We start from the raw sequence: 13,712 nt of genomic DNA on the forward strand, positions 1-13,712 counted from the left end.
AGAATTTTTTTTCACTGGAGTATGTTCCGTCCGCACAATGAAGAAACACATAAATATTTCCTGTAAACAACCGCGGCCACCCTCAACAATACAAATGCTCGGTCATTTTATTCCCTCCATTTGTGGAATAAAATTGTTCCCTCGTGTGAAGAAAAGAATTAATAATTAAATAATATATGTTATCCAATAGGTCCAATGCTGTAAAGAGAGAGTTAAAACAATTATTCCTTCTCTCAAATCCCAGAAAAACGAAATATTTCCTCGTATCATAAATTAGTGGATTCTGTACACTTAGTAGGATACACGGATGGAGTAAATCTATGAGTAGCCCCAAAATTCATTCTACCATCAAAATGTAAGCCTTGAAATTTTGTGACAAAGAATCATTTGAAAACGTAAGAAATTTGATAAAGTCACCATCAAATTTACCTGAGACAGTAGAAGCGAAGTTTCTTTTCTCTTCGGTTGGTCCACGTGCCAATGTCAATCGCTTTTCCTTTTTTATTTTCTTTCCCTCCTATATTCTTTCATCTTTTCCCTCTGTCTATCTTTTGTCTCCTCGGACGACCATGGACCGGTTCTTTCCTCTTTCCCTTCTACCTAGGCATTCCTCCAATTAGAACACTTTTTCTCTAAAAGTCTTTCTTCCTGCCACCTCTTCTTTTTCTAAAAATATTGTATAAAAGTGTGTAATAAGATGTAGAAATGTATCTATTTTTCCAAAAGATTTCCCGATAATTTTTATACAACCCATGTTCATTTTTTTCCTTTTAGGTCTTTATTTCCTCCTTTGGTCCAACATTTTGTTATCTCCTCTATTCAAAAATCCGTTTTGTTAAGCTACCTATAGTTATTCATTCGTTGGAAAAGGTCCAAAATACCAATCTACTTATTATATCGTGCTAGCATGCTTTCCATATTTTGATATATTTCACCATTATTTCTATATATTTCATAATCATTAGTGTTTGTGGGTCAAGCATTTTTCCAATGATCCATCTTTCTAGTGTTTCCAGCTTGTCTAAGTCAAAGTTCCAAGTTAAGGATTCACTTCGATATACTCGTAGGCTTTCTGGTCACACTACGGTATTACATGTGTATAATGTCCTATTTCCATATTCATAGATAGGCACTGTGAATATTCTTAGTTATGCCATATGCTATTTCTATTTTAAGAATCATTTCCTCTATAGCGTAGTCTTTAGAAAATATCTCACTTTTAGGATTGACGTAGAATGGGTAAATGATTGCACCATGTGATAATACAAAGAAAAAGGAAAGACATTTTTTACAAATCAATTTTCAGAATGCAGAAGATGTCATTCTCACCTAAATGGAACCAAAAACAAATATTGTAGTTTATAAATACTCAAAGCTAATTATTTTTTAGTTTAAATTTAGGTCAAAAGAGAATTTATTTTTCGTCGAATATCCTATGGTTTGTGACAAAAATAGATGTTGCAGCTCATAAATACTCAAAGCTAATTTTTTCATTAAACTTAGGCCACAGGAGAATTTATTTTTTTGATGAATACATTATGGTTTGTGACAGGTACTAGAAATAAGCGGAGAGAGAAAAGAAGAGGGGAATATGCTTTATGTTTAACCTTATCTTCGTATTCCGCGTAATAACATTCAAGTATTCAAAGATCTTTGCTAATAATAAAATATATCCAAATATCCATCCATTAGTGGTCTCGGAAGACGAGCAAATGAACATTTACTAATTTCCATAACTATTTGAATAAATAATTCCTTAAAAAATGACTATTTGGTAAAATTATCAAGAACTTTGACTGTCATTGACTGATAGAATTTTTACTCAAATTCGTTTGGAATCCATAAGTTTTTAAATCAAATCAAAATTTTTATTTTCGAAAAAAATAAGACTTCTATTATGACAATAATTAACGTAGAAACTGGCCATAATAATTTGTTTGCAATTAAAAATAATATGCAACGGCACAATTCAATAACTTCGAAAAATTGATATTAGCAACAACAGTCACATTTAATCCTAAATTTGTAAGAGTAATTATTCTCTTTTACAGTTTTAGTATTTGAAAAAAAACGAAAATAAGATTTTTTATTTCCAGAGATCCCTAATATATAGTTTTGTGAGATCCTAAAAGTGTTTTAGCAATAGGACGCCAAGTTGAGAAAATTGGGAAATCAAAGTTTCTAGGATAGTCTTTAAATCAAGCTTGTCACTCGTTTAATTACCTTTAAATAAATTAATATTACAATGAAATTATAGCTCTTCTGATTGGAATTGCTCATTAGAGTTATTATGGTTATACAATATAAATCAATATACAACGAAATTTCCAAGGATTTGCTACGTCCTATTACTGAGAGTGCATTCTTTCAAAGAGAAAACCATGCATTTGAATTCCATTTCCAATACTTTACTGCCTGCTTTTCCAGCAACGAATTCTCTACCTCTTGGGGGAGGTAATTGAAACCGCCGGAAATTGCAAGGAAAACGTGGAAAGGCTACTCTGTCCGTCTAAAATCGGCATGTTTCTTAAATAAATATTGAAAAAAATTCTCAGTGGTCGGGCCGCAGTAAAAATTTGTCTCGGGCATCTTCCAAACTTGGCCAATAAATCCTCTTTCCTGGAAAATAACCCAAATCCCTCAGTACGATACTTTTTGAGTTGAATTTTCCCTCTAGGCACGTTCTCTCTGCAGCAACTTTCATTCTCTAAATCAAGCAAATTTCCCCAAAATATTTCTCCCTCCTAATAACCCAAATTAGAAATATTCGCTATATCAACCACGGCGACTACCAAAGAGTAAGACTGTATTATTACTCGCATTAGGAATTCGTGAACCTAAGTGGACACCGAAGTGACCGTCCTCCGAGAAGTATGGTTGAGATAATGTTGGAAATGAGGACCGGAAACTTTTGTACACTAGACATTAAAGTATACACTCTATATATTACCCTTTCGTTCCAAACAGTACCAGAAAGTATTTGTATGGAAACTCAAATACGAAACGCGGTGGAATCCAAAGGTTTTCTATGATGAAGTGGAAGGAGATCATGAATATTGCTACTAGCAAAATCTCTCTTTTCTCAAAAGCTCTCTGGACAGAAATTTTCCCCTTTTGTTTTGAAATTGTAAGACCCATCACCACGAAGCTACGAATTGAGGAACGTATCCCAAACGGACAAAATAAAAAAAGGAAAAAACCTCATTGATTCCTCGTTGTGTTCCAATTTGTATGGGTATTTTTCCATATCCATATTTGATATAGAATTTCTGTATCAGGCTATTGTAATGGACCATAGGTTGACACTTATTATTTTCGAAAGTCCTGGTATATTGGTGCTCGTACGCCATAAATGAATGATTTGGTGAGAAAACATATGTTACGATCTTTTAGCTGAGCGATCCGCCATTGCCGTGCGCCAAAGTTTGAAGTGCAGTCAGTACATATAAGATGCACGTTTTGTGGTGTGAAACAACCGTCTTCAGGATAAATGACTCAATTAATAAAGAATTGTCATTCAATTTGGCGTATTCCGACGCCTTAATGGGGATACTGCCCCGCGCGTGACACTGCAGCCCGCGGGGCCGAGCGGGTTGCGTTCGCCCCACACCCTCCCCGCCATCCAATTAAATATTTTACTCGGTCTCTGCCAATGATTGTAGAATATTAGCTGGCTTTCATCAGAGAAAGAACCACAGCCACCACCACCCAACCACCACTTGTTTCGTTTGAAAAGCTAGTACAGTGCCCCCACAAACTTGTGCTGGGCCCCAAGGCACGGCGGATCAAAATTCCCTATTCCAAGGGTAAGAATTCTTTGATGTTTTCACAGGTAAGTCTGGTATCTAAAAAAAGAACACAGGACTGGACTGGGCAACCCCAGTCTAAGACTACCAGCCAGGCGATGATGATAATAATTTACGATATAAATTCTCAGTCAAAATTATCAGGTCAGATATTTTCAGGCCTTACGATACCCTGTGGATGAGCCCCAGAAAAACTCTAATTACCAAGTGCCGCGGGTCTAATACGCACATATCCCAATGATCCATTTTTTGACATTTGATAACCCCCGATGGAAAAAAACAGAATTATCTTTCGAGCGAACTATCGATGACAGGCAGAAGCATTCAGGGATTGTACACAATTGTATACGTTTCCTGCCTATAAAATGAGAGCCCCTTGCATAGAAGTGGACTATACCTCTTCCGAAAAGTTTTCCATTTGATTAGTAGATGAAACGGTTTTCCATTATCTGTAGAGCCATTTCCTTTTAATTAATAAAATAAGAAAAAAATCGCTTTATGACTTCAACATTGAACATTTATGCGGCTGAAACGTTGGCAATTTACAATATGACAATCACATCTCGGCTCTCCCAGGAAAGTTTGTTAACAATTCGTTAAAACGTAGCTTCTATAAAAACTACCATTTGGTGAGGTCATGTGCGTGAGGAAAAGAGTTACAAGATTGGAATTAATGGCCGATAATACCCGGGCTTACTTTGATGCAAAGTTCCACACTTCCACACAAATATACTAATTCTTTTCATCTAACACACGATTGCTGAATACAAGCACCATGAGTTTTAATTCAAGAAAGTTGCAAGGAAACGAAGGACTTTTCCATGTTGCAAGAAATTCCAAATGAGCCAACAACTAGGTACCTGATGATGACGCCTAAGCGTTGAAACTAGTAGTACCGAAATAAAGGAAAGTGGAAAAATACGTTTTGTTCTTCATTTAATGAGCATACAACTTAATGCCTTTATGCCAAAAACTCCGATTACCATTATGTATCAAAATCAGTATACATAAACCTTTAAGTATTAAATGCCTATCATCATCTCAACCATCCCTTCCCGCGAGCTGAAAACATCTGTTTTTTCCTCGTAAAACAAAGTTTTCATTTAATTCCATTTTTTAAATATTCGATAGATTTTCGTGCGGTCGTTAATCAATTGGTCCATGTTTCCTATCTTACTAGTACAAAAGGTTATTCTCAGAATCACGAGTAGCTGCATATAAGTTCGCCTTAGGGCGTCTGACAGGGAGGTGAGAACCCTATTTAAAGGAAATGAAAGTAATATACACATTTTACCCAGTAAATTATGTTGATGGTAGGTTCCTAATGATTTTTCAGGATTCCATTCTCATCTATATTTCCGCATTTCCGTTTCATATTACTTAATCCCGTTTGCAAACTGCTTGCGCTCATTTACTCGCGTAACTAATAATGTAACGCACAAGGCTTTGTTGATCAGCATTTAATTGGAATTGATAATTAACGCACGATTGAATAATAAAGTTCCAGCCGCGAATATCGTTTATTATTCCATGCTTCCCTGGTAAAAATGGCTGCGTACTCGTCACGGCAAAGGTGTGGCTGAGAAACATTCTGTTGAGTTCGAAGGCCAGCGGGAAACCCACTACAAGGCCAGCGCAACTCCCACGCGGAAAGCGAGTGGAGGGTGAGGCGAAGGGGGAAACGGAGGTACCTTCCGCGAGTGGGCGGAAGAGGAAATGTATCTTGGACCAGGAGACGGACGCAGATGAAACCGAGACACATGGCTAACCGGAGAAATTTTCGGAAAATCACTGCGGAAAAATAGATTTCGTCGCATGATTATCGAAAATCCTGGAATAGGAAACTCATGAATAACGAGATATACCTACGTACATCGGTAACGGATTGGCGCGTTGGATAGAATGGCGGTTAGTAGTCCTCCTGCCTCGAATGTATTGGTTGATTAGCGGTTATTATTTTCGGATATTGACGGATCCACGGATATTATTTATCTTTCAGTGGAGACAGTGGTGCAGCCAGGGCGTTGAAGTTGGGGGAAGGGTCTAGACTAAATAGATGTTATGCAACCTTCAAAACACGTGAACTCTTGTCTACTCTGCTGGAATTCTAACCCGTAAAAATTCTTTCCTGACACCGTATTCATCTAATGAATGATACTTTTTTTACGCGGTGATTCCATTGACTTTCATTAAACTACGGTCACTTGAAGGTGGTATCCGCAGTTTAAAATGAAAAAAACACCAACTATCTGAAGAGTCAACTATACATGTCTGCACGTGTGGTGAAATAGTCAATAGTCTGACAAGGCCAAGACATCTACCCTCCTTCCAAAACGAAAGTCAATGATTCCCTCCGATATATGTGGGGCCTGACTGAGGAAGTTGGTGGGGGCAACTGCTCCCCAAATCTTTCCAATGCCTCTGATACTGAGTGCCAATTTTAACTGTATCTGGTTATGAGATAATGGCAAGTGTCATATGACTTTCTTCACGGCAAATCCTTCCTATTTTGTCATTATGAATCAGACAACGGAAAGGATGCCTATTTGATTCATCTTATACTCGATGTTTAATGGCTATCGGGAAGACCCGCGAATTTGTGTTATGTTAAAATTCTCAAATCTCGAGTAAATTACTGCATTTCTAGAGTTATACCAACATTTTCGTTAAAACTTTTACATTAAACATAGGCATTTAATGCATTATATATTGTGTACATGGGCAAAATTAACGAAACTTCAGATAGTTTTGATTATTCACAAACCTCGGGAAATAAAGAAACTTAAACCTCAATGACTTTTCACTGCGGACTGAAATCCTTGTAGAAAAATTTCGTTCTAATTTATCGCGTTTTCTGCTTTTATAGCCACTAAGCGACTTATCTGTTTCTCCGATTCTTCCAGAGAGATAAATATATGTATGTATATGAGCTGTGATCATTGCAAGGGTCACCAGGTCAATACTATGGGTACCAGTCGCAGGCACAGGTACCGAACACAAGACTCCTTGGTATTTCTCTGCGCCGATACTGATACCAGAAGTAGCCCCTGCACGGAAAATAAAACTGTGGGGACAATGTATTTGCGGGTCCTTTTCATTCAGTCCCTAGTCGCGATTACCTTTTTTAATTATCCACTTATGCAAAACGCTGGTGAGCCCTTTCCGTGCGGTGTTATAGACTTCGCTTATCCTTTGATCACTTTCAACCTGGGTTGTTTTATTCCGTCCACCCCAGGCTCCATTAACGCCCGAAATTAGCACGCGCTCTCTAAGCAATCGGACGCTAGGCGTCTGTGTATCAACAGCGCATCGCATGACGCGCTCCAATTACCCGGACGGTGGCGGGCGAAAGGTGACCCCGAGCAGATGGCGAGGCCGGACGAGCGTGTGCCTCACCGCTCACAGCTTGCCCTCCTCTGGACTAATCGGCGAAATATTTAGCGATGGGAGTTGAAGTCAGAATTTTATTTGTTGCGTCAACGCTTGCGGTAGATATGCACCGTGAGGGTGAAATCGGAGAGTTGAAAATTGAGTGGGTAGGCAGTCGCCTATTTTATTTGCGTAGGCAACTGGTACGCACGCATATTGCGTGAACTCGTCTACGCCTGCGTGGACTTGTGGAGAAACGAGGCGTCCCTGTTTGAGGCTAGCCTGTGAGTCGAAATGAAGTTCGAGGAGTATAATACCTTCAGAAAATTGAATAATGTATCTACGCCCGTTAAAGGTTAATAAAGATTAAGATTAACCTTAAGGCCGTAGCCTTTGAGGTTATTATGTGGTAAAGGAGGAATTTAACAAAGATATTAATTAAATTAGAATTAAAATTAAAGAGGTAAACTTTTACGGCAATTTTTAACCACCTCTTTTCATCATCACGGCAGAAGTTTTATGTTCGTTTGTAGTGCAGTTCTTGAGAGCAAAAACCAATATACATATCTTAACTCTTACGCATGTACCCATCAACGCGGACAAGTCTATGGAAATGTATGATTTACTGATTTTCCCTCCCATTTTAGTCAAATATATTTTCCAGATGATGTTTTAATGCAACATCGTTAAACAGCTATTAGTATTTCCAAATTCTCACTAATTTTAATAGATAGTAAACCAGTCTCTTCAGATATTTTTCGTCCTTTAAAATTGCCAATTCTTCAAAATTGATGTAATCAACTGTTTCAATGTATTCCTCAGAAGAAAATATTTTTTTATGATGGTCAATGGTAGAACGGAAACAGCTAATATATATATATATATATATATATATATATATATATATATATATACTTCAAGCAGAATCGGCTTTTTTATGGGAGGAAAATGAAAGGTGGGAATCATTGGCGTTCAAAATTTTATCCCACAAATTTATAATTATGAACTAAATATTTTTGCATTGTATTGTGTGTATATATATACATATATATAGAAACACATATATATGTATATATACATATATTTATACATATACATATTTATAATAGATATTTAAACTAAATAATACACGACACTGCAAAATTATTTAGCTCATAATTCTAAATTTGTGAGACAAAATTTTGAACTCCAATGATTCCCACGTTTTATTTTCCTCCCAAAAAAGTCGATTCTGCTTTAAGTGCATTCTTAAAAAACCGGTATGATTTTATTTCTAAAGAAACTCAACACTTAATGGAGGTACATAGGAGATACCATTGTTCTTCTTTACCTGAGAGGGAATCAATTTCATGACTGATACTCTCCGTCGAAACGTTAGAAACTACTGTCCGAACATATCTTGATATGTAATTAGGTATTATTTTAGAACCGAACTCCAAAGACAACTTCCCCAAGACTCTTTCGGGAGGTAGAACTTACTGCCAATTAGTTTAATCAATTTACTGCAGCTTATTGCATTTCAGGCAACATTTAAAGAAGAAAAATATTAAAATGACAACATGCCTTCGGAATAAAATCAATTTTTCGACCTCAGTCTTAGGGTTTAACCTCAAATAGTCTGGTCAAATGAAAAACTGACAAAATGAGTTTCGTGAAGAGTAGACGAAGGTCTCATAAAATTTTTCGAAAGAAGAGGGAATAATATTTTCGGGTATACTTTGTGACACGATGAAGGGAGCCTTCGAAGGAGCATTGAAAGGAGATGACTTCAGAGGAAGACCTCGGATGAAATACATTGCATTAATGATCGATGCTCGAGAGAAGGAACTAGCACCGTGCGAGTTAAATCAATCGAATCTGCGAAGAGCCAATCCTAGTAAGGATGATGGACCATTGACGATGATGGATTATAAATCATTTTCTGTGGATAGAAACGATTTATTTCATTGAAGAGCTTTTTCTCTCGTGTTACGCAATACCAAACCAGTAAGTATTTGGATTCATCGACTGAAATCATTGCTTTCGGCCTCAAAGGCTTTTGCTTAAAGATGAAATTTTGAACGTCCTCTCTCTCGCATTTACCAAATATGCTTTTAACAGCCTCATATTTCCGAGAAGATGTATTTTTTAGCCCTTCCATGGGCAGCCAGACTGATATCATGGAGAAGAAGGGGCATTGCCTCCTCCTCCCTCCCCCGCCCGGCCTCCGGCGAGAGGTTGAAAATCCTCTTGGCGGAACGAGCCGAGGCGCGGGTATGCGTGCGTAGGTGTAGCGCGCCCAACGGTCGGGATACTGTATTGAGTGGAGAGCGACTGGCACGAGGTTTGCTTTAACTTCCATCTGAGAGAAGTGACTTTCTCCTTCAGGCTGGAGCGTGCTGATGGCCAAGCTATGCCCGCAACACTTCGGCCTTGTAGCGCGCTTCTGAACAATGACGGAATGAACTTGCCCCGGAATTCGACGATATATTTTTACATTTTACTTTTATTTCTGCTCATTATGGTGGTTCACGCAATCACGAACAGGTTTTGGTAATATGATTCCCCTAATGGTTCCCCTATTTTTGAATATATGGATTCAAATTGTTTTTACTCGAAAGGTCACGAAATAGATTCTCGGCTCGAATGTGGGTATTTTGCAGTCGAATACGGAGTTATGGAAAATAGAGACACGACCTCGGTATGTTAAAAATTTCTAAACATTACGATATCAATCAAGAATACTACCCAATATTTAACCTAGCCCAACCCAAGGCCATGTAAAAACTTCACTTAAAAATCAATGAAAAGGGACCATATTCATAAAATATGAGTAAATGCCGAAAAAGGGATAGTTTCTCCACTCTCTATTATGAAAAATGGATATTAAATAAATCCTTGGAATGAATTTCTTTTAATTGCCACTTCGAAGTTGATACGTTAAAGAGGCGAGTGGTCGGCCAAACTCAACGGAATCCTAGACGCTAGAAATTCGACCTTGCGGATTTTCTTTCAAGCGCCAAAACCCTTCATGGGACAAAAATTAAATAGAGGTTAGTTTAGAGGAAAAAGAAACTGGAAGGTATTTCAAGAGTTCGCCGAGCTTACAGGAACTGCGCCAGGCGCCCACATTTCCGGGACTCGGGTAAGAGTTGCTTCCTTGAAAAACGGCAAGTGAGGTTCGGGGAAGCAAAAGAAAGATATGGGTTCATTTCCAGGAGCCTCCAGGCTTTGTCGAACGAGTACGGCTTTCCTCGTAACAAGCATTGAAATCACCAGTCAAAGACTGAGGACATAATATTTCGAAACAATTTTTTACCATAAATTATCCCGTGATGCACAAGTGCATTATAAAATAATTAGCCAGAACCATTTTTCATATTCTATGCCTACCACATTTTAACTTGCCGCTACATATCGTTTGAACTACTTTTTAGTATATTTCACCCGATGGAACTGTTCCCTTTATCAGCTCCGCCTCCGATTTGGTCTTATGATTCCGCAGACCTATCATTTTATCATCTTATCTTCCAATTAATCACCATCAAATGGTGAATAACAAGAAGGCGGCCCACGCCAATTCTAAGTCACGACAGGTGGATCAGATCTCAACGTCATTAAGGAAATTCTTAAATATATAGGTGCAGTGCTATCACCCCTTTAAAATAATTTCCAAACCAAAGACTACATCCCAACGGCCTTCCTTGGCTAGGAGCCGGTGGGATCCATTCTACGGTTGAGCCTCCCGGGAAACAATCGACCTTTTCTCTATTTGCAACCAAACCAAAGCATTAACGTTGATGAAATAACAATTAATAGTAGAGTGGTACGCAATATTCAGTGCATCATTCACAGATCCTATGCCCCTAGCCTATTTTCTCGGCCATGGCCACCAGTACTCGGATAAATTAGGAGATAAGATAGGTATCTGTTGTGGTGTTAAACTTATTTGGGCTTCTATGAGTATTAATTTTCAATTGTAATGTTCTTGACTTTCCTATTGCATAGACTGGTGCACAAAAAATGAAAGGTCAGCAGTTTTAAATTTAAAAAATGGATTCGGTAGCTAAAATATATTTTAGTCATTAAAATCCTCATTTCTCACTTTTCACTTTGATTGATCTGTAGAGTAGTGAGTGATTCTAGACGTCAGTGCAACCTAAGTTTACTCTTAATATACAATACACGGACAAATCAGTGCTAAAAAGACAGCACCAACATCTTCTTAACTAGAAAGAGCATAAGCTATGAATATAAGCAACCAAACCTAAATTCATGAATTGGCACTATCAAGAATTTCAGAGTAGATAATGAAAAAATCAATGCCTAAGTGTGATTATCCAAAGTTAGAATATCTGGATATCAAACCTTTTTCCAGTAATGATGTATTTAAATGAATAATAATTAATTTACATTAAAAGGCTTATCATTTTTGTTGCACCAGTTGATCATGTCAAGCTGAGAACATGGCCACCTTGCAACTTATAAGACACTAGGAAGCTGCTAAGGTACAGGGTAGCTGATAAGGTAAGGGAATCAACAGAATCTTATGATCTATTTTATTTATGGGGTTTACTCTAAGGCCAAAGAATAGTCAAAGCAACCTGTTTAGCAGGCATGGAGTATTGATCTTGTAGATCAATATTCCATGCCTGCTATTTATCTTTAATTTTATCTTTCAAAAACTACGTATATTCATTTGTGAAAAATAACTTACCCTTGAGAACAAAGGATATTTCCATTAAAGACATGAGTTTCAAAGATCAGAAAAACATAAGATTGAGATTGATTTTTGCTCTTGGGACACCTCTGCTGGTCCATGTGCCCTTTGGGATCCTGACAATCCTTTGGCCCATTTCCCTGGGGCTGAACCACCAGCATTGATACAATATCCATGCCTTAGGCACGAATCAAATTTTTGACCTTCGGATTCGCAAGCAACCACATTACCCAACTGACTAGGTTTGTCTATAAAAATACATATCTGCAGGATTACATAATTTCCAAACGCATTCAATACCATTTCAGCAGTTTGCAAATGTTAATGTAATTCCTCAGAAGATAATAATAATTACAAAATATGAATAATAGGTAGATTAGACCACCATTCAGGAAGATGCACGCATTATTTTCTATACATGATGAGTGTTTATTACCTAGTCACTTCCTTTTCATTGGTCACATTCTATTAGATAGGGGCAGGCTATGTGCCTTAACAGTGAAATAATATGCTATGCTTTCTAAATGTTCCCATTATAATTATCTTAATACCTTATTATAGTATGAAAATATCCATTCATTAAATTTTTTATAATAAAAAATGCCCAAGCTATCAAAATTATCATCAGCCTCATCTCCAGGGTACATATCCTCTTATCTCATTTAGAAGAAAAATGTAGAAATCTATTTGGGTGATGTGAGCACCCCGAGAATTTATAACCACTATCCTATCACTTGATGCTCTTGTAACATTCACTCCAGGGGGAGTCACTGATACCTTTTGATCCACAGTTATAATATGATTATGATATTAGAGGAGAAAAGCAATTAGATAAAATCCAAATAAGTTATGAACTAAGCAGGGTCAGGAGTGAGTTTTAGTGGAAAAAGCAAGGGAAAGGAAAATCGTGCACAATCTTGAAATAGGTACATGGGCAACAAATTTTAAGTTCAGAAATGGGCAAATGGTAGGAGTGAATGAAAATGATTTATTGCTTGCACAAGCTTTGTTTTATGCTCAAGAATATGTCCTATTTCATCAGATTTTAAAAATATCAGTGTAAAAATTTTTAATCCGAATTTCCCTCGTGCATTTTTGTGCATATGAAAGAATTAATTGCCCCATTTGAAGGCATTGTTACAATTATTTAAACCTTTAAAAATCAGTTCACCGTTTTTTATTACATTTCCACCAAAAGACATTGAACAAGCCCAGTGATAAGGCTACGAGACTAAGTGTAAGGAGTAAGATATTATGAAATTTACGTTAGTATAACGTTTGTCGCCATTATAATGATAAAAAAAACCATAAACACAGTAATCAACCCGAAGGTCGGTTTAATAGGTGATGGTAGAGATCACCCAATTATAATGATGTTAACTGTAAATAAAATATTGTAATTAGTATCAAAACTGTCCTGAATACTGAATTTTTATCTATGTGATTATATTATCGCGCAATATTTTTCCATGAAGACACACATTTAGAGCACATACCACAACGATTAGGACGTAGGCTTCTCAAGACCAAATCCTTCTTTCTTCCACTTATGGTATCAATCCAAATTTTTGGTACATTTTTCACCCACATAATGTGAATCATTGTTTGTTTACTAAAATATTTCCATTGATTAGCAAAAATATTTTGGCGCAGGTAATTATTTGATGTATTACGGGTTTATACGGATGTCAAACTTTAAATGAAATATACTGGTGACTTCTCTAAAATTTACTTACCGCCTTAAATTACAACTGTATGGCTAAACAATAAACATTCTACATGAAGTAACTTTGAAGAAGTGGTGCTCATGCGATCGAATGGACTTACTTAATGCAAGT

Source organism: Hetaerina americana, unplaced genomic scaffold (genome assembly GCF_022747635.1).
Source record: "Hetaerina americana unplaced genomic scaffold, ioHetAmer1.1.p SCAF_60, whole genome shotgun sequence".
In the NCBI taxonomy this organism is placed as follows: Eukaryota; Metazoa; Arthropoda; class Insecta; order Odonata; family Calopterygidae; genus Hetaerina; species Hetaerina americana.